An 18,697-nucleotide genomic window follows, 5' to 3' on the forward strand; every position below is an offset into this window, starting at 1 on the left:
ACAAGAGGAGAGAGCAGTGCTTGAGCACAGGGCAAGAACAAACGTTCCTCAAAACTGGATGGAAGACGTAGTTAGACTGGAGCTGTGGGCTAACAGACCTCTCAAGGCCCAGGAAAGCACTGACCTGAGTAAGGTCACTGGACTATAGGCAGGTTCTTACTTGCCTGTGACACCTTTAGCAATTTTGAAATGCACATACACATCAATCAGAAAAATATGAATCTCCAGAGAGATTGTTGCATGTTTTCAGAATACAAACAAAATATATTAGTACTATTTAATAATAATAAACATCCCCATCCTTGGAAATATATTTACCTGAAGACCTGTTTTCTGTGAAAGACAATTTCCATTCATTCATTCATTCAGCAAATGTCATTCATTCATCCACTTATTCATTCAGCAAATGTTTACCAAGTGTCCCCAATGTTGCCAGGATCTGGGCTGTGTGCTAGAGATGTGAAGAACAATAAGACACTCTCTACCCTTGGAAAGGTCATAGACAACCAGAAGAGACTCATAAATAATTGTGGTTCAGTGTGCTTAAATCAGGGACCCTGAGGAGGGACCCCTAACCAGCCTGCAGGCATCCAGAAAAGGCTCTTGGAGGAAGTGTCTCCTGAGCTGGCTCTTGCAGCATAGTCAGTAGGTGTCCTCCAGAAATCTGTAGTTGCACAATGTCTCTTTGCCATATAGTAAGAGAAGGCTAAGTAGATATCGTGGGAGTGGGGGCAGTGGGCGGTGATAAGTAAAGAATGGGAATTTAAACATTCAAACTGGAACATTCAAAAGACAGTGCAGGTCAGCTCTGGATAACTAGGATTGGGATAGCTACTGCTTCCTAGGGTGTGAATGAGCAGATTACTTAGCCTCTCTAAGACTCAGTGCCTACTGGGGTTTTAAGGTTTCAATGAGAGCATAGGTGTATAGCACTTTGCTCAGGGTCTTGCTTATTTAAGTGTTAATAGATGTCAAGTCTTTTTAACACTTATCATCAGCAGCATTCATTCACTGATTTTCCTTCTAAGCTCCCTCTCCGATTTTCTTGTCCCTGATTTTTTTCTTCCACAGGACAACATGGACAGGGAAAGAAGAAAATGAAAAGGATGTTAAAAAATCAGGGTATAACAGGGATTATCATTCTCTTGTCAGAATTGGTTTAACAAAGAAAATATCCTCCAAAGAGCAGGAATACAGTGCTATTTTATCCATCTTATTGCAAATCCTGCTTTCAACCCACTGATCTCTTTGGGCCGAAAGGCAAAGGCATCTAATGACATACAGTTATGAAATGTAATTTAGACAACTTTCAGTTCTGCTGGTACTAAATAACCTAAAACCCTCCTACTATAAAACTCCTTTTCTAAGTGCAACCATGCTTTCAAGACACTAAGTAAAATCCCTAGGGGAAAAAAGAGGAGGAGGAGAATGGGGAGGAGGAGGGGGAGGAGAAGGCAGCTATGAAAAAGCAAAGCAGAGAGAGTGTGAGCTGATGCTATGACTACACATGGGGATGGGAGATGAGCCTTGAGCCCACCTGAGATGAACAGTTGGAACTGAGACCCCTTCATAAAGCTGGGACCATCAAAGTGTTATGTCTTCACTTAGGGTGAACTAGAAAAAAAAAATCTACCCACCAGTACAGGAAGACCACAAAGAAGAGAGGCCTACCTCACAGGAGTTAACGACTTGAATTTAAGCTATCTGCATGGTCCTGTAACTGCCTGCCTCACTCCCCAAGCTGAGAAATTAACATAAAATGTGATTTGGGAACAGTGATTTCTCAGGCAGTAATATCCCTGAGCACCTGACAGAAGCAACCCCTCTGACAAAAAGATGAAGTACCTTATCAGGGATGAAGAAGGTCACCTCATAGTCCAAAATAAACAATGACATGGCCTTAAATGTATTTAATATATTATATAAATGTTCAATTGAATTATAAAGAGAAATTTAAAAATCTATACATAGTGGGTTTTAAACACATCTGTCTTAGTAATTGATAGCTTAAGGGGTCAAAACTTATAACAATATTGTAGACTTAAACAACCCAGTTAACCAGCTTGATCTAATATGGGACCTTGTACCCGCCAATTGACTACTTGCTGGTTCATAAAGGAAATCTCATCAAATACCAAAGAATCAGTAACACGAAGAGCATATTCTCTGACCACAATGCTATACAAACTTGAAAGCTAAAAAAAAAAAAATCACTTGAAATTACCCTATACATTTGGAAATGAGAGAGAAGGAAAGATACTTCTAAAACATTACAATAGTCAGGATAGGGTAAGCTTTGCCGCAGTAATGCGTAGACCTAAAATATCTCAGTATCTCTAAAACAGTGAAGGACTATTTCCCACCCATGGTACATTTGTAATGAAAGTCAGCTAGGAGTTGTGTTCCATATTTTCTGTGCTCTGAGACCCAGACTGACAGAGCCTCTACCACCTGGCATATTGTCAGTGCTGTGGTGGAAGGAAGGAGATGTGACTCTTAAAGTTTTCTGCCCAAAGGGACCAGGGTATATTGAGTTATGTACACCCTCAAAATACATTTTCTTAATCTTAATCCGTGTTCCTGTGGGTCTGAACCCATTTGTAAATAGGATCTTTTGAAGATGTGTTAATACTTAAGGTGTGGACTCATTTGTGAATAGAGTCTTCTCAGATCCTACTAGGTGTGAACAAACTGAATCCGGGTGGGCAAAAATCTGTATTACTGAAGTCCTTTATAAGCAGAAGAAATTTGGAAGCTGTCAGTCAGAGAAGGCCACACAAGAAGTAGCCAGAAGTCAGTAAAAACTGAAAGTGCACATAAGGAGAGAGAGATCGCCATGTGACAGGAGGAGAAATGCAAGCCAAGGAACCCCAAAGACTGCAGCAAGCCAGCCCCAGAATGCTATAGACTTTTGGGAGAAAGCATGGTCTTGCTGATGCCTTGATTTTGGACGTCTAGCTCCTAAAACCATGAGACAAAAATTTCTGTTGTTAAGCCAGCCCAGTGGGCAGTATTTTTCAGAGTAACCCTGGCAAACTAAGACAGTGAAGTACAGCACTTTCACTCATAAAATGTTGACCAAGGCACATCCATTGTTTCTTAGACTTTACGCCCAAAACACAAGCAACAAAAGTAAAAACAGATAAATGGGACTTCCTCAAAATTAAAAACCTTTGTGCATCAAAGGACTGTTACAAAAGTGAAAAGACAACCTACTCAATGGGAGGAAATATTTGGAAACCACATATGCAATAAAGGTTTAATATCCAGAATATTATAAAGACATCGTACAACTCAACAATAAAGGAACAAACAACCCATTTGAAAAATGGACAAAAAAAATAGACATTTCTCCAAAGAAGACATACAAAGGCGAAAAAGCAATTGAAAAGATGCTCAACATCTCCAGCTATTAGGAAAATGCAAATAAAAACCAAAATGAGATATCATTTCACACCCACTAGAAGAGCTGCTATTAAAAAACACAAAATTGCAGGTGTTGAAGAGGATGTGGAAAAATAGGAACACTCATTCATTGGTGGTGGGAATGTAAAATGGCACAGCTGCCATAGAAGATAGTTTGGCCATTCCTCAGGAAGCTAAGTTTAGAAGCACCATATGACTCAGAAGTCCTGCTACCAGGTATATACCCAGAAGAATTGAAAGCAAGGTCTTGAACAGATATTTTCACACTGATGATCATAGCATCATTATTCACAATTGCCAAGGGATGGAAGCAACCCAAGTGTCTAATCAATCAATGGATAAGCAAAATGTATTATATACATACAGTGGAATATTATTCAGCCACAAAAAGGAATGAAGTCCTGATGCATGCGACAACATGGATGAGCCTTGAGGACATTTGCTGAGTGAAGTAAGCCAGACACAAAAAGGACATATATCATATGATATTAATATTGTAAGATATTGAGGGTGATCTTAATGATATGGGAATGCTCAGGTGTGACTATGGTTCATTAATTTTCTTTTGGTATGGTAGGAGTATATTGGAAGGAATGAAGTTATTTCAGGGTATTTGTTTTTCCCATTGCTTTGCTTTATTTTGTTTGGAAATTTTTTTATTTGATAAATAAAGTAATTTAAAAATTAAAAAAAAATATTGTATGATCTTACTGATGTTAACTATTATATTAAGCACACTCACAGAGTTAGAATCTAAAATATAGGTTACCAGGGGATAGATTGGGATTAGAAATGGGGAGTTGATGCTTAATTTGTACAGAATTTCCATTTAGGTTGATTGTAAAGGTTTGGAAATGGATGATGGTGATGGTAGCAAATTATTGTGAGTGTAATTAACAGTACTGAATTATATATGTGAATGTGGTTAAAAGGGTAAACTTTAGGACTTATATGTTATTAGAATAAAAATTAAATGATAAAATATAGGACTGTATAACACAGTGAAGCTATTGTAAATGATGGGCCATAGTTAATAATATAAGAATGTTCTTTCATGAATTATAATAAATGTATAACACTAATACAAGGTGTTAATAATAGGGTGGTATGTGGGAAAAATACAGCAAATGTAAAGTACAGATAGTAGTTAATAGTACTATTTTAATAATCTTTCATTAGTTGTAACAAAGGTAACTACTGTTAAAACAGTAGTACAATTATAGAAAACTACTATCATCAATCGTAACAAATGTTCTACACCAATGCAAGGTGTTGGTGGTGTGGTGGTGTATGGGAATCCTGAATTTTATTCAGGATTGTTCTGTAAACTTACAACTTCTCTAATAAAAAAATTTTGTTAAAGATAATTTGGAAGAACATTTCTATGATTTGGGGATTTTTTTTAATCCTTAAACCATTAGAAAAAAAATCCATTGGCTTATACATTTGTTGAGTTTTATTCACAATCTCTTTTTCAATAAATTTACAACCTCATCCCTATTTCCAGTCTGATTATACAAGTGTGAAGTGGCAGAAAAATCTGTAATAAATATACCAAAAGGAAAAACAGACAAAACTGTGAAACTAAGTGCATGCAACAGGTTCTATGAAGGTGAAGTAAGGTGTCTGGGAAATAATTTAGAGTAATACAAAGTAACTGGAAGGTTTTAGCTACAGTTCTTTCTGTCATCCTTGTCCTTTGCTCCATGTTTAAGGATGCACGTGAACTCAATGTAGCTGAAGTTTCCCTTTTTGTCCATGGGCACCTCTCCATACAGCTGGTCTACCTCTTCGTCTACAAACTGATCTCCCATGGTCGTCAGCGGCTCTCTCAGGTAGTATCTTCCTTGTTGATGAATCCATCTCTGTTATGATCAATCATGTTGAAGACCTCTTGAACTCCTGAATCTGTGACTGGTCAACTTGGCAAGCACATTGGATGTTGCATGCCAAGGGTGCTTCTTGGTGGTCTTGGTCTTTGTCTTTTTACTCGACATGGTTGGAGGCTGTTTAATTCCGCCCCAGGCTCTGCAACCAGCTTGCCTTGTGCAAGGCGACCAGGGGCAGTGGTGATGACCTAAGGGGCACCCCTTAAACCATTTTTTTTGCTTTTTTGATTCTTAAAAAGAGAAAGGACAGAAGAAAAGAGTGATAAATATGACTCCATTTAAAAGCAAACTTCTATAAAAAAACAGCAATTGTAATTTGTGAAGATGAAATATGTTAATACATGTGAAGCAGTAAAGCTTTCCTGTGCCTGAATACATAATAAGCACTACTAGGTATATGCTATTATTATTTCATTTCTAGGGTACTTTCTCCCCACAATAATTACAATAAATTTATTTTTACAGTGTTTTAAAATTTCCTCTTTCAGATTCAACCCTTCTAGATACTATACACCAAATGATGTAGTAAAGGAAGAGAGTTTATCATCTGAAAAACAATTTGAAAATGAATTGTATGACCATTCTCAGGCCAACATGGCAATTATTTTAATACAGGAAGCTCTTCCATGGGAACTAGTCTTCATTTGCATGAACTCTGTAGCTTGTGGTCTTTTCTTGGTAATGTTAACATGGAGCCAATTCCTCCTGGTGACTAAGAAAGCAGCTACTGCTGTCTCATAGGAATCTGCTTGTCTGACATTGCCATGCTGCTGGAAACTGAGCTGGTTACTGCGAAAACCAGGAGCTTTCTCTGTTCTCACTTTTGACCCTGGGTCATCATTTTACTCTTCCATCTGGGCCCGGCCATATTTATCTCTTGCAGCTGCTGAAATAAACAAGTGAACTTGCATTCCGGTTTCTATGTTAGACTGCACCAAAATATTGGCGTAATCAGAAGAGAAACATTTGTAGAAGCTCTGGAGGTCTTAGATATTTATCATTTGACAGATAACAATCAGATGATTGTGGCTTTGAGTGGATCAGGGAGGCGACGGGTGACCTTTTTTTTTTAATGCCATTCCTCAAAACGTTATTATTTCTGGCCCCTTGGCGGGGTCCCTACATTTTAAAAGGCCATTTCTCTAAACCCAATCTCTTCCACATTACAAATAAACTATTATCGTGCACTCCTCAAGCAGCAGCAAAAGCTGTTTTTGCTTCAACCCATAGCACAGTTCAGAAGGTCAGACGTGACCACAGCATCTCCTGTTATTTCAGGGCTTGCATGTGTTTGTCTTGGCTCCATTTCCCTGGCATTTGGTTTCCGTTATTTTTTCATGGGTTTGGCTTGCAGCAATCAAAGAAACATATTTTAAAAAGTAAGCAAAGTTGGCGAAGATGAAGTGTTCTGAACCGGTGGTGGGTGGACGCAGTGGGAGGGAAGGCGTGCCTCCTAGGTTAAGTTCAGTAGCGTGACCCTGACGCTGCTCGCAGCCGGAGGCGTCCCACGGCGCAAGGCTGGCTAGGGCCTTTCTCCTCGCTCACGGCCAGTCCTCAGTCCGCAGCGCGGCTCAGCTCTCGTGGTTCCGGAGACCTATTGAGGCCAAAGTGAAACACGCTAGAGAGCTGAGGGGCTCCCTTGATGAAATGTTTTCTATTTCAGCCTCACTTAATGCGGGTTGTTTTCTATTGGAAGATCCCGAGACTGGCCCATAGCTGTGGCTTGTTTTGGTTCCTGCTGCGAGCTCTTGGCAGAATTTGTGTCTGGGAAATAGGCACCGACTGTGCAAAACCTGATTAAAATTGCTACTGTGGGGTTAAACCGACAGCAGAGATCTCAGGGCCTGATTTTATCAGCCTGTCTGTGTGGTATGATAAAAGCGCAGTAGACTGTGGTGGAAGGGTTGGGTGTAATATAGTGGGTCCCACCTTGTCTGCAGTTGGCATTCCCTGGGGAGTTCCAAAAATGACCAATTCTTGAGTCCCACCTGAAGTGGTTGTGATTTAATTGATCTGGAGAGTGACCTGGACTTTGAAGTTTTAAAAGATCCCTAATTTGAGAAATGCTGATGTAGTGGCTAAGAGTCCAAACTTTGAAGTTTACAGGCCTGGTTTGAATCCCAACTCCAGCACTAGTAAGCTATTAAGCTGTGTGACTTTGACCGAACCACCAAAACTTTCTGAGCTTCAGTTTTCTCATCTTTAATATGGGGTGAGATTTTCTCCCTTATGTGGTTGTTTTGGAGAATGAGTATAAACACGCCACATTTTTAACAACAGTCAGCAAGCCGGGTAGCAGTGCAAACTCTGCACTTCATGGCCATATACTAAAGGGGCCCTCTGGTATAGACCTTACTAGTCTGGATTTTGGAGTCATACTGTTCTGGGTTGAATCCTGTCTCCACTGTTTGACCATGGGCAAATGTCTTGACTGCTAAGCCTTCATTCTCCTTGTTGATAAAATGGGGATTTGTTCTTACCCTATAGGGTTGATATAAGGATAAAATGAGACTGCACTTAGCATTTAGATTGAATGATATGGAATTACTTTTTATTTGGAGGTCAAAAATAATGAATGTCAGCAATTTAATGTGTTGAACCTAATATTGTCTTCAAAACATTAATATTAGTAACTACTACTATTATTAATGAGCTTGACCTTGAGGGAATTACTTCCATGAGCCTATTTCCCTGTCCATATAATGGGCACAGGTTCTGCCTTCGTCATAGAATTGTTATGAGGTTTAAATGAGATGGTGATTATGAAATCACTGAAGATTATGAAATATGAGAACATCACTATAATTTGGAAAATGTTCTTGGAAACTGGGCACTTCTTGTACACAATGGTAAATATTCTCAAAAAGTTAGAGAGGTATGTGTGTCTGTGTGAAACTTAGGAAGGGCACTGAGTCACATGGAGTTCTCCCTTCAGGATTCAGAAAGTCATTCATTTTAAAAGCCTACTCTGTTCAGCACAATTCTAGCATCGCAGAGAATGGAAGAGGCTTGAAGCCTGTGACTCCAGCCCAGGGCAAACTTGGATTGTGATTCAGGAGCTGTATCTCACTATCTGTGTAGAAAACGATGACTGACATATAATACTTATCACATGCCAGATTCTGCTAAAGTTCTCTACATGCATTATCTCGTTTTCATCCTCACAAAATCCTTTTAATATCCCAGTTTTTCACAGGTGAGGAAGCTGAGGCACAGACAGGTTCAATAATATGTCCAAGTCACACAGGTGTAATAGTAAAAGGCATTTAGTAAATGATTACGAAAAATGCTTGTGGTAAATGAATATGTATTGCCCTCTTTAACTTTATTAATAAATAACACAATATTTAATCTAGACCTCTTTTGTGCTTTTTTAACTCTTCACTTTTAATATAGACTTTTTAGCCAGCGCCTAAACATTCCTCATACAAAATGTCTGATGGCTTTTGCTGACAACGGATTACCCATGTATTTTGTTTCCTAACCTCATTTTCATCCCTGACACTTTGGGTGGTCTTGGGTGAGGGAAATAATTTCCCTGTGTCTATAGTTTCTCCACCTATAACAGGGGTCTAATAATACCTCCTTTGAAAGCATGCTGTGGAGGCTAATTATCATCAAGCCATTTTTTTTTTTTTTTTTTTTAAATTCTGATGCAGACTGGAAACCCAAAAGGCCACCCAGACTTCAGTCCTGTGGTGAAATCTCAGCTTCTTTTGGACAGAGACAAGAGTATTGCTTCTTGGTGGGCTTCCAAATCCTCTTACTGTCTGTTCTTTGCATAGGGCAGTGCCAGAACTCCTTTTTCACATGCAGCATTATTTGGAGTAAGTTGCCATAAACACCCCATGGTCAAGGAGTAAGTTACATCGTTTATTATAAAGTTATTTGGGAAAAATTTTCCACTAATAGGGGTCATTAAGGTAGTGACGATGTCACTTGATATGCTCATGGTCCAATAGGGAGAATACTGTTCCACACAGGAAAAACTTACAAAGAATTTATGTTCTTTAAGGGCAGAGACAGTGGTTTCTGTGGATTCTAGAGCCTTGCCTCTGCAAGTGTGGTCCACAGTCCAGCAGCAAAGGCATCACCTGGGGGCTTGTCAGAAAAGCAGAATCTCAGGCCTCCACCCCACAAGACTGCTGAATCAGATTCTACATTTTAACAAGATCCACAGGTGACTGGTAGGCACATTAAAGTTTGAGAAGCACCACTCTGCTTCTCAGTAACATCGATGACACAGTAAGTGGTGGAGCTGAGATTCCAATAAAGGTTGATCAGACGTTCCATCTTCTTTACTGCGTGGCCTCCTCAGTAGGTAATGCATATAGTGTCTGATTTATTGCTCAAGTGCAATCTGACCTTTCTGTAAGCAATCTGACCATTGCTACTGTGGAAGGGTACATACTCCTCCGTTCAGGAAACTTCTGGAAAAAAGCAACTTGTAACTCAGAATTTGTGATTATGTTACATTTTGATTTGCTGCTTTCAGTTTTTTAAGAAAGCTCAAGATATTTCCTTACCTGAAAAAAAAGAGCATGTGTGAAAGAGTGTGAGAGAACGAGAGTGAGCGAGGAAGGGAAGAAAAGAGAGAAGGAAAAAGGGAGGGAAAAGAAAGAAAAGCAAACATTTGAGCAAACCACATATTTATTTTAATACTTCAGTAACCCATCCTAGTTGCAGGGTAAGAAAAAATTGTTAACCTTTAAGGGTTGATGCTTTATTTTCACTGTTTTGTTATTAATGGAAATATTTATGGGATGATTGAAAAATATCACTGAAAGAGTCTGCCAAAAACAATTTATTTCTTTTTGAGATAATTTGTACTATAGCCAGAATGATCTTTGAAAAAAGCAAATTTGAACTCCTGATGAATTGCTTTATTTAGGCAATGATCATAAATGGCTGCTAACTTCATAAAAAGAGAAACCACAAGATATTATTTGCTTGCCAATGGAAGTATACAGTACCACCTAGTAAATATTCTTACCAAAAAAAATAGAGCCTGAATCTCATCAAAATTCTATAACCTCTTACCAATGTACAGGAAATATGGGGTCACTTAACTGTCCTCTGGGCCTTTTGGAATGCTTGCTCTTGGGTTGCTTTATCTCAGACTCCAGCTGCCATGCTTTGAGAAACCCAAGTCACATGGAGAAGCTGGGAGTAGCACTTTGGTTGGGTTCCCGGATGACAGCATGTGAGTGAGCCATCTTGGATGTCCAGCTGACACATGACTGCAACTGTATGAGAAACCCCAAGTGAGAAGTGCCCAGCTGATCCCAGCCAATCTACAGAACCAAGAGAGTTAATAATAACTCTCCTGGGATGATTTGCTAAATAGCAACAAATAATCAGATCAGTATGTACTGCCCCATTGGCTATGGAAGAGGAGACAGTGAGGAGACTAAAATGATCCCTGTTTCCGAGTCTGGGAGAATATGTGGATGAGGGTGTTATCAACAGAGTCAGGAAATCTAGGAGGGGGAGAAGTTTGGGGATGGGAGGGCAGGAAGAAATAAATGTTTTCCTGATGATCTTATTAATATATACTACTTATAGAAAATTCTGAACATACAAAAAAAGTTAAAAGAAGAAAATAAAAAATCACCTGTAATTCTACTACACAGAGCTAACCACTTTCATTATTTGTTGTAGTTCCTTCCAGTGTGCTTGTTTGCTCTTTGTTTATTTCCCTAACTATCTTAAAATTTACCAGTTTGGCAACTCTATTGGAGAGTTTTACTTAATTCAAGATTTTGGACAAAAAATTCCGTCATGAATCTCTGGCTGCATCTCTGGTTTCCTTCTATAAAGTTTGAAATAAAAATAAATGAAACAAATGTTGCTGTGGAAAATTCTCTGTTTGGGAAAAACAGTTTGTCGTTTTCCATAAGGGTTAAATCTTCAGGGAAATCCCAGACATTTATCTCTGTAACAGAATCACTGGCTTGTGACTTAAGGAACAGATGAGATCATGCTTTCAGAGCTTGCAAGAAACAAATTCACTAGATAATTATTAGTCTATACCATCTAAATAGAAAGAGTAAAATGAATTTGGATGCATTCATGAAAATGGTATGGATCCCTGCTTGTGCTTTGGGTCTTTCATTCATTCATTTGTTCATTCATCCTTTATTTATTCTTTCTTTCTTCAATAAATATTTATTGAACTTCAACCATGTACCAGGTCCTGAGGTAAGTGCCAGAGATCAAATGGTTAGAAAACAGTCATTAATTCCCTCCTGTCCAGTAAGGGAGACAATCATTAATCAAATTGTTTCATAAATAAGTGCTTAAATGCTATTACAATAAGTTCATCAACAAGTAGGTGTCTGGTGCCTGCTATCTGCACAATCTTGTGCTTAGTGCTTGGGGGCTATCCAAAAGGCTAAGATGGCTTTCATCTTCAAGGTCATTACCACCCAACTGGAGACACATAAGCCCTCTGAAGTGATGGAGACTTGTATGTGCTTGTTCTGGTCTTTATGCAAAATACCAGAAATGGATTGGTTTTTATAAAGAGGGTTTATTTGGTTACAAAGTTACAGTCTTAAGGCCATAAAAGTGTCCAAGTTAAGGTGTCAGCAATAGGGTACCTTCACAGAAGATGGCCAGTGGTGTCTGGAACACCTCTGTTGTCTGTGAAGGCACAAGTCTGGCACTTTCTTCCTTTGCTCCCAAGTTGTGTTTCAAAATGGCTTTCTCCCAGGATGTTTCTCTCTAGGCATCTGGGGTATTCTTTTAATTTCTCCCAGGCAAACACTGGAGAAGCAAAAGTCTACTTTCAATGGACATCTTCAAAATGTCTCTCTTGGCTTCAACTGCTCTCGAAAATGTCACTCTCAGCTGCTCTGAAGTCCTTCTCTTTGTGAGTTCTTTTATAGGATTTCAGTGATTCAATTAAGACCCACTGCGGTCGCGGTTGCTACTTCTAGGGGGAGAGGCGGCCGGTAGCCGAGCCCTCAGCTCTCGGGGCTGCTCAAGGGGTACCGGCGGCGGGGGCTCTTTCCCGGAGGCGAGGGCGAGGCGGAGGACGTGGCCGGGGTCCTCGGCGAGAGGCGTGCAAGGAGGGCGGCGATAGGGACAAGACACTCTTCATCCAGTAGGAGTATGCGCCAAAGAGATTTATTCAGGGGTGATTACAGGTTATATAGGCTGGTAAGAAGGGCAGGGCTGGAAAGGAGGTGAAGTAGCCTTAAATGGCAATACTGAAGGGATAGGGGCTAGGATTGGTTCTGAGAGAACGCCGGAGCCGTTGCAGCGGGGCGGGGGTTGTTCTGGCCACGGTGCATGCGCGCTGGCGGTGGCAGAAGTGGCCTTGGCACCAGGGAGCGAGTGGGTAAGATAAGGAAGTGGGGAAAGGGCAGTTGGGAGAAAGGCGGTTTCCTCCGGCAAGCCTCCCCTGCCAGTGGCATTTTGGGTGAGGAAAAGGGAGCTGCCTTGACCTCGCTCCCCAGGCTCGGGGGGGCTGCAGAGGGCACTCACGCCCGTACCTACTACCCTCCCCAGGGGGTGATCAGGTCCCCTGGCCCAGGCCTGGTAAGTCGAGGTACAAGCTCAGTCACCCGCAACCCACCCTGAATGGGCAGGGTAGCACCTCATGGAAATTATCCAAAGGTCTCAGCCCACAGTTGATTGAGTCACATCTCCATGGAAACACTCAATCAAAGGATTCCAGCCTAATCAACACTACTACGTCTGCCCCCATAAGATTGCATCAAAGAACATGGCATTTTGGGGGACGTAATACATCCAAAGTGGCATGGTGCTCATCTGTGTAGTGCAGACTGGTTTGAATATAAGATCAAGAAAAGGAGAAATCAGCACATGGAGCAAAGAAAAATTTTTAATTGAAAAAGTAATGTATAATAAATATGTAGCATGGTAAAACAAATTCAGATAGTTCACAAATATTAAATTTCCCTCTTACCCCAACCTCTAGACAGAAAATGTTAATAGTACTTGTTTATTCTTTTGTATTCTTCCCATGCATTTTTTTTAAAATTTTGTTTTGAAATAAGTTCAAAGTTATAGGAACAGTTGCAAAAACAACACAAACCCCATACACAGAACTCCAACATACCCTGACCCCCCTCCCTTGATACCCCGATCCACCAACTTTAACATGCTGTCTCACCGTCATTTCTCTTTCCCTCCCTATCTATCATCCTTCATCTATTGCTCTGTCTTCTGAACGTATGAGAGCAAGCTGCACACATCCTTGAACAAACACTATAGTTCACATATACAATTCCCATGAACAAGAACATTCTTTTATGCAATCCCATTAAGCGCAGCTAAGAAGTTCAAGAAATTCAACAGTGATACAAAGCTTACATTCTATATTTTTTTTTTTTCTCCCTTATGTCTCAACTGTGTCCCTTTGAGCCTCCTGTCCTCCATCCTCAGATCCCATCCAGGATCATCCTTGGCATTCAATTGTCTTCTATTTAGACTTTTTTTTTTTTTTGCAATTGTGGAAACATGTATACAGCCTAAATCTTCCCATTCCACCCCCTCCCTAGCATTCCATTAGTGGGATTAATCACATTTAGAATGTTGTAATGCTATCACCTTCCCACCATCCATTACTAGAAATTTCCCTTCACCTCAAACAGCAACCCTACACTCATTTCTTAACTCCCCATTGCCCCTTCCCCCACTTCTCATAACCCATACTCTACTTTTAATCTCTGTGGTCATATTCTCTGATAATTTCTTTGTGTTTACTGTGGGGCTTAAAATTAAACTCTTAAATCCATAACAATCTTGTTTTTTCTTTGATACCAACTTAACTTAAATAGTACACGTAAACTATGTTCCTATACTGCTCCATTCTCCCACCTTTATATAGTTCTTGTCAAAAATTACATATTTTTACATTGAGTCCAAAACCACTGATTTGTCATTAGAGTTTGTGTATTTTATATCATGTAGGAAGTAAATAGTGGAGTTACAGTTCAAAAATTATTGACTTCTATTTGTATTCCATTGTGGTCAGAGAATGTGCTTTGAATATATTCAAATTTTTTTTTTTTAATTTATTGAGGCTTGTTTTATGTCCCAGCATATGGTCTATTCTGGAGATAGATCCGTGATCACTAAAGAAAAATGTGTGTCCTGGTGATTTGGGATGTAAGGTTCTATATATGTCTGTTAAAATTCTCTATATCTCTTTCTCCTTTCTTTGTTTCTCTGTTGGTAGGGCTCCCTTTAGTATCTGAAGTAGGGCAGGTCTTTTATTGGCAAAATCTCTCAGCATTTGTTTGTCTGTGAAAACTTAAGCTTTCCCTCAAATGTGAAGGAGAGTTTTGCTGGATAAAGTATTCTTGGTTGGAAATTTTTCTCTCTTAGAATTTTAAATATGTCATGCCACTGCCTTCTCACCTCCATGGTGGCCGCTGAGTAGTCACTACTTAGTCTTATGTTGTTTCCTTTGTATGTGGTGAATTACTTTTCTCTTGCTGCTTTCAGAACTTGCTCCTTCTCTTCAGTATTTGACAGTCTGATCAGAATATGTCTTGGAGTGGGTTTATTTGGATTTATTCTATTTGGAGTTTGCTGGGCATTTATGCTTTGTGTATTTATATTGTGTATAAGGTTTGGGAAATTTTCCCCAACAATTTCTTTGAATACTCTTTCTAGACCTTTACCCTTCTCTTCCCCTTCTGGGAAACCAATGAGTCTTAAATTTGGATGTTTTATTTTATCTATCATATCCCTGAGATCCATTTTGATTTTTTTAATTTTTTTCTCCATTCTTTCTTTTGTTCTTTCATTTTCTGTTCTGTGGTCTTCTAGGATGCTGAGTTGTTGTTCAACTTCCTCTAATCTTGCATTATGAGTATCCAGAGTCTTTTTAATTTGGCCTATAGTTTCTTTTATTTCCATAAGATCTATTTTTTTATTTACTCTTGCAATTTCTTCTTTATGCTCTTCTAGGTTCTTCTTTATGTCCTTTATATCCTGTGCCATGTTCTTCTTCATGTCCTTTATATCCTGTGCCATGCTCTCATTCTTTGATTGCAGTCCTTTGATTAATTGCACCAAGTACTGTGTCTCTTCTGATCTTTTGATTTGGGTGTTTGGGATTGGGTTCTCCATATTGTCTGGTTTTATCATATGCTTTAAGATTTTCTGTTGTTTTTGGCCTCTTGGCATTTGCTTTGCTTGATAGGGTTCTTTCAAGTTGTAAAAAATACCAATCCAATTTTTCAGATCTACAACTTGGTGGTGTACGCTTTCTCTAACTAACCAGCAGATGGCGTCTGCGAGTCACCTATTCCCCTCAAGTCAGTTCTTCTCAACTTTGTCTTTGTGGTGTGTGGGGAAATGATTCTTGTGGGGTTCAATTGGTGAACTCAGTTTGAGTGTGTTGTTGGTGCTGTCCGCTCTGAATGTGGGGCGTGTGTCTGGGTGGTTAGGGAGGCAGGGCAACTTTAATAATCAAACCTCCCAGGTGTTCCTGAAGATTCAAGGCTGTTGAAAGAGTCAAAGCCTTCATTTCAGTGTTGCCCCAGATTTTCTCTGCCACTGATTTACAAGTCCCCGGCATTGACATAGCGACCCTGGGTTTTCCGAGTGGGCCCCCCTTCTCAGCTGTGATCTTCCAGCACCTCTGCTGAGGGAAGGCTGTACTACATCACAAGTGCACGCCATCCCTCAAGGAAAGCCCTGAGCTGCCGGGCCATGCAGGGGCGCTCCCAGCCTGATGCAAAGATGGCTGAATGGGTTGTCTCAATCCCCCGCTTTTCGCACAGCTCTGCCTTCCCAGCTCTGGGACAACTAGCTGTGTATGCACCCAAGGCCACCATCCACGGCCGATATTGTGGCATGTGCACGGTGCCATGGGATATACTCCCCGTCACACTGGGTTTCCTGGTGTGGTTCTGGGCTGTGGGACCAGCCCTGGGGAGGAGTATCTCCAGCCCACCAGGGAGCCAGCTGCAAGCAGCGTTGTTTCTTTCTCCTTTTGGCTCTCCCCTGTACCCCCTGGCCCTGAGGGAATCAGCAGTGGTCTATCGTGCACGCCAGACACCGAGAGGTTGGCACAACCCACTCCTGCCGTGCTTCACTGCGCGGTTCTCACCATTGTAACTGCAGCCACTCCTCCTTTGTTTTTTTTTTTTTAAAGAACTAGTCCATCTCCAAATGCCAACCACCAGTTTCCCCACACCGCAGCGCGGCCACGGAACTTTCAGCCAGCTTACTCACTCGTTTCAGAATGCAGACTCCCGGTTTCACCAAGTGCATGGTCCCTGTGATTTTAGCAGACCTTGTCCAGCTGGCACATCACTGAAACTGGTGTTCTTGGTCACTTTCTGGTTTTTATCTAGTATTTTTCATGGATGTTTTTTTTTTCCCTGTCTCACCTAGCCGCCATCTTAGGTTCTCCCCCCATGCATTTTTGAGAATACACACTGTGTTGGTTAATTTCATGTATCAACTTAGGTAGTTTATTGTGTCCAGTTTTGTGTCAAACAAGCACTGGCCTGATTGCTACAGCGAGGGTATTTCTTATATGTTTTTACATTGTTAGTCAGTTGATTGCATCTATGGCTGATGGCATCTACTGCTGATTGCATCTACAATCAACAAAAGAGATTGTCCTCAGTAAGGAGGGGAGTGCCCTCCAATCAGTTAAGGTCTTAAAGCAGAATTGAGGCTTTCAGTGGTCAGAAAGAATTTCTGCCTCTTTTTCAACCAAATAGTTTCTCCTGGAGAATATAACTTCATTTTCATTGGAGTTTCTAGTTTGTGGCCTGGCTTATGGATTTCAGACTTGCCAATCTCCATGGTCATGTGAGCCAATTCCTATATTAAATCTATCTATCCTCTTGGTTTTGTTTTTCTGGAGAACCCTAATACACACACTCTCACACACACATAAACATACATAGATGCCCTTTTGTTTTAAATAACATAATGAATTTTTAGTATTTATGTTCCATTGCCCAGTTAACCACAGGGAATATTTTAAAAATATATAAAGCAATATGCAAATAGATTTAGAAAATACAAACTATATGCAAAGGTACTTAATGAAAGTAAAAGCCTCTTCTAAGAAGTAGCTTCTTTTGAGAAGTTACTCCTTAGAAATAACAGTTAAGTAACTCTTTATTGTATTTCCTTCTGGAAAAAAAATCCTATAAATAGAAAAAGAGACTCCAGGTTTGCCAACTCAGATGATCAAGACATACAACTTTCTTAGTTGGCACTCAGTAATTCAAAATTTTTATGGGCCACCAATTTTCTTGGGGGATAGAAACCAAATTTCAGCCAATGTGGGGACACACTGCTTTCTTCAATATTGTTCCTAAATTCTGAGCAAGCCTACAAAATGACAAGGTGCTGGGGCCTTCATCTGGTGCCATTTGGGGCTTGATGGATCTTCCATGCAGCTTGACTATTGCTGAGAATTCTTTTTTTCCTACCTTATGCATGCTTTTCTGGGCCACAGAGCAAGGCTGGAAGAGGCCCACCTGCCTAGACACATCCCATAGCTCTTCTTTCTTGGGATCTTCCTGTCTTTGTTGCAAAGTGTCTGGGGTTCAGATGCCTCCTTGAGACCTTACAGGAAAGAGGGTAGAAGACCCTTCTCTCTGGGATCCATTGGACCCTTCCTATCACTAACTTCTTTTGTCTCTCATCCCCTCTCTTCACCCTTACCTGGGGCCAGCTTTTTTAAACCTTGTAAGTGGTATTGGTCTCTCTTTGATGACTGCTGCATCTGTCCTTGAAGGCAGATGGAGATCACTGCTGTTTGAATGGTGAGGGCTGGGGTAATGGAACATAAAACAGTAAGAGAAGGAGTATTTTAAATACTTTAAAAACTCTTTTCCCAACACATAGTTCCAATCTCAACTTGATAACTTGCCTCTAAATCCACTTCTGGCACCTTAGAGTACGCGCTGTCAAGTGAACCCACGCAAGATTCTGTGGCTGTGAGGTGGATAGAGGATGAAGTTGGAGCATGTGGTTCTACTCTTGCCCTGCTCAGATATTAGGCAAATGCCTTCCCTTATTTGGATGGCAGTCTGATCCATTGAAAATGGGTTAAGTTAGAGTTGGACATTGAATTGAATAAGAAATAAGCACATATTAAAGGTAGGCATTATTCTGTAAGACATTTACAGTGTGTGTGTGTGTGTTTGTGTATGTACTGAGTCACAGTATAAAATATATGGCTCTGGTGGGCTATGGTCAAAAAGTTTGAAAGTCACTGGTCTAGAGAACTCTGCTCTCTGGACCTGTAAGTGATTGGCCGACAATTATGAAAATGAAGAAACTTGCAATTTCTTTTGCAGTGGATCCCTTGGGAATGCAGGCAACTTCTTGCTTTTGCTATAAGCAATGGTGACGGAACTGCTTCTTTC

General features: G+C 40.3%; 1 pseudogene; it reads right to left on the minus strand.

Annotated features, from left to right (window-relative positions):
- Window positions 1-5,093: 5,093 nt before the first annotated feature.
- On the minus strand, window positions 5,094-5,423 carry LOC119536930 (annotated as a pseudogene).
- Window positions 5,424-18,697: the final 13,274 nt, after the last annotated feature.

The sequence above is a fragment of the Choloepus didactylus genome, chromosome 6 (assembly GCF_015220235.1).
Source record: "Choloepus didactylus isolate mChoDid1 chromosome 6, mChoDid1.pri, whole genome shotgun sequence".
Lineage (NCBI taxonomy): Eukaryota > Metazoa > Chordata > Mammalia > Pilosa > Megalonychidae > Choloepus > Choloepus didactylus.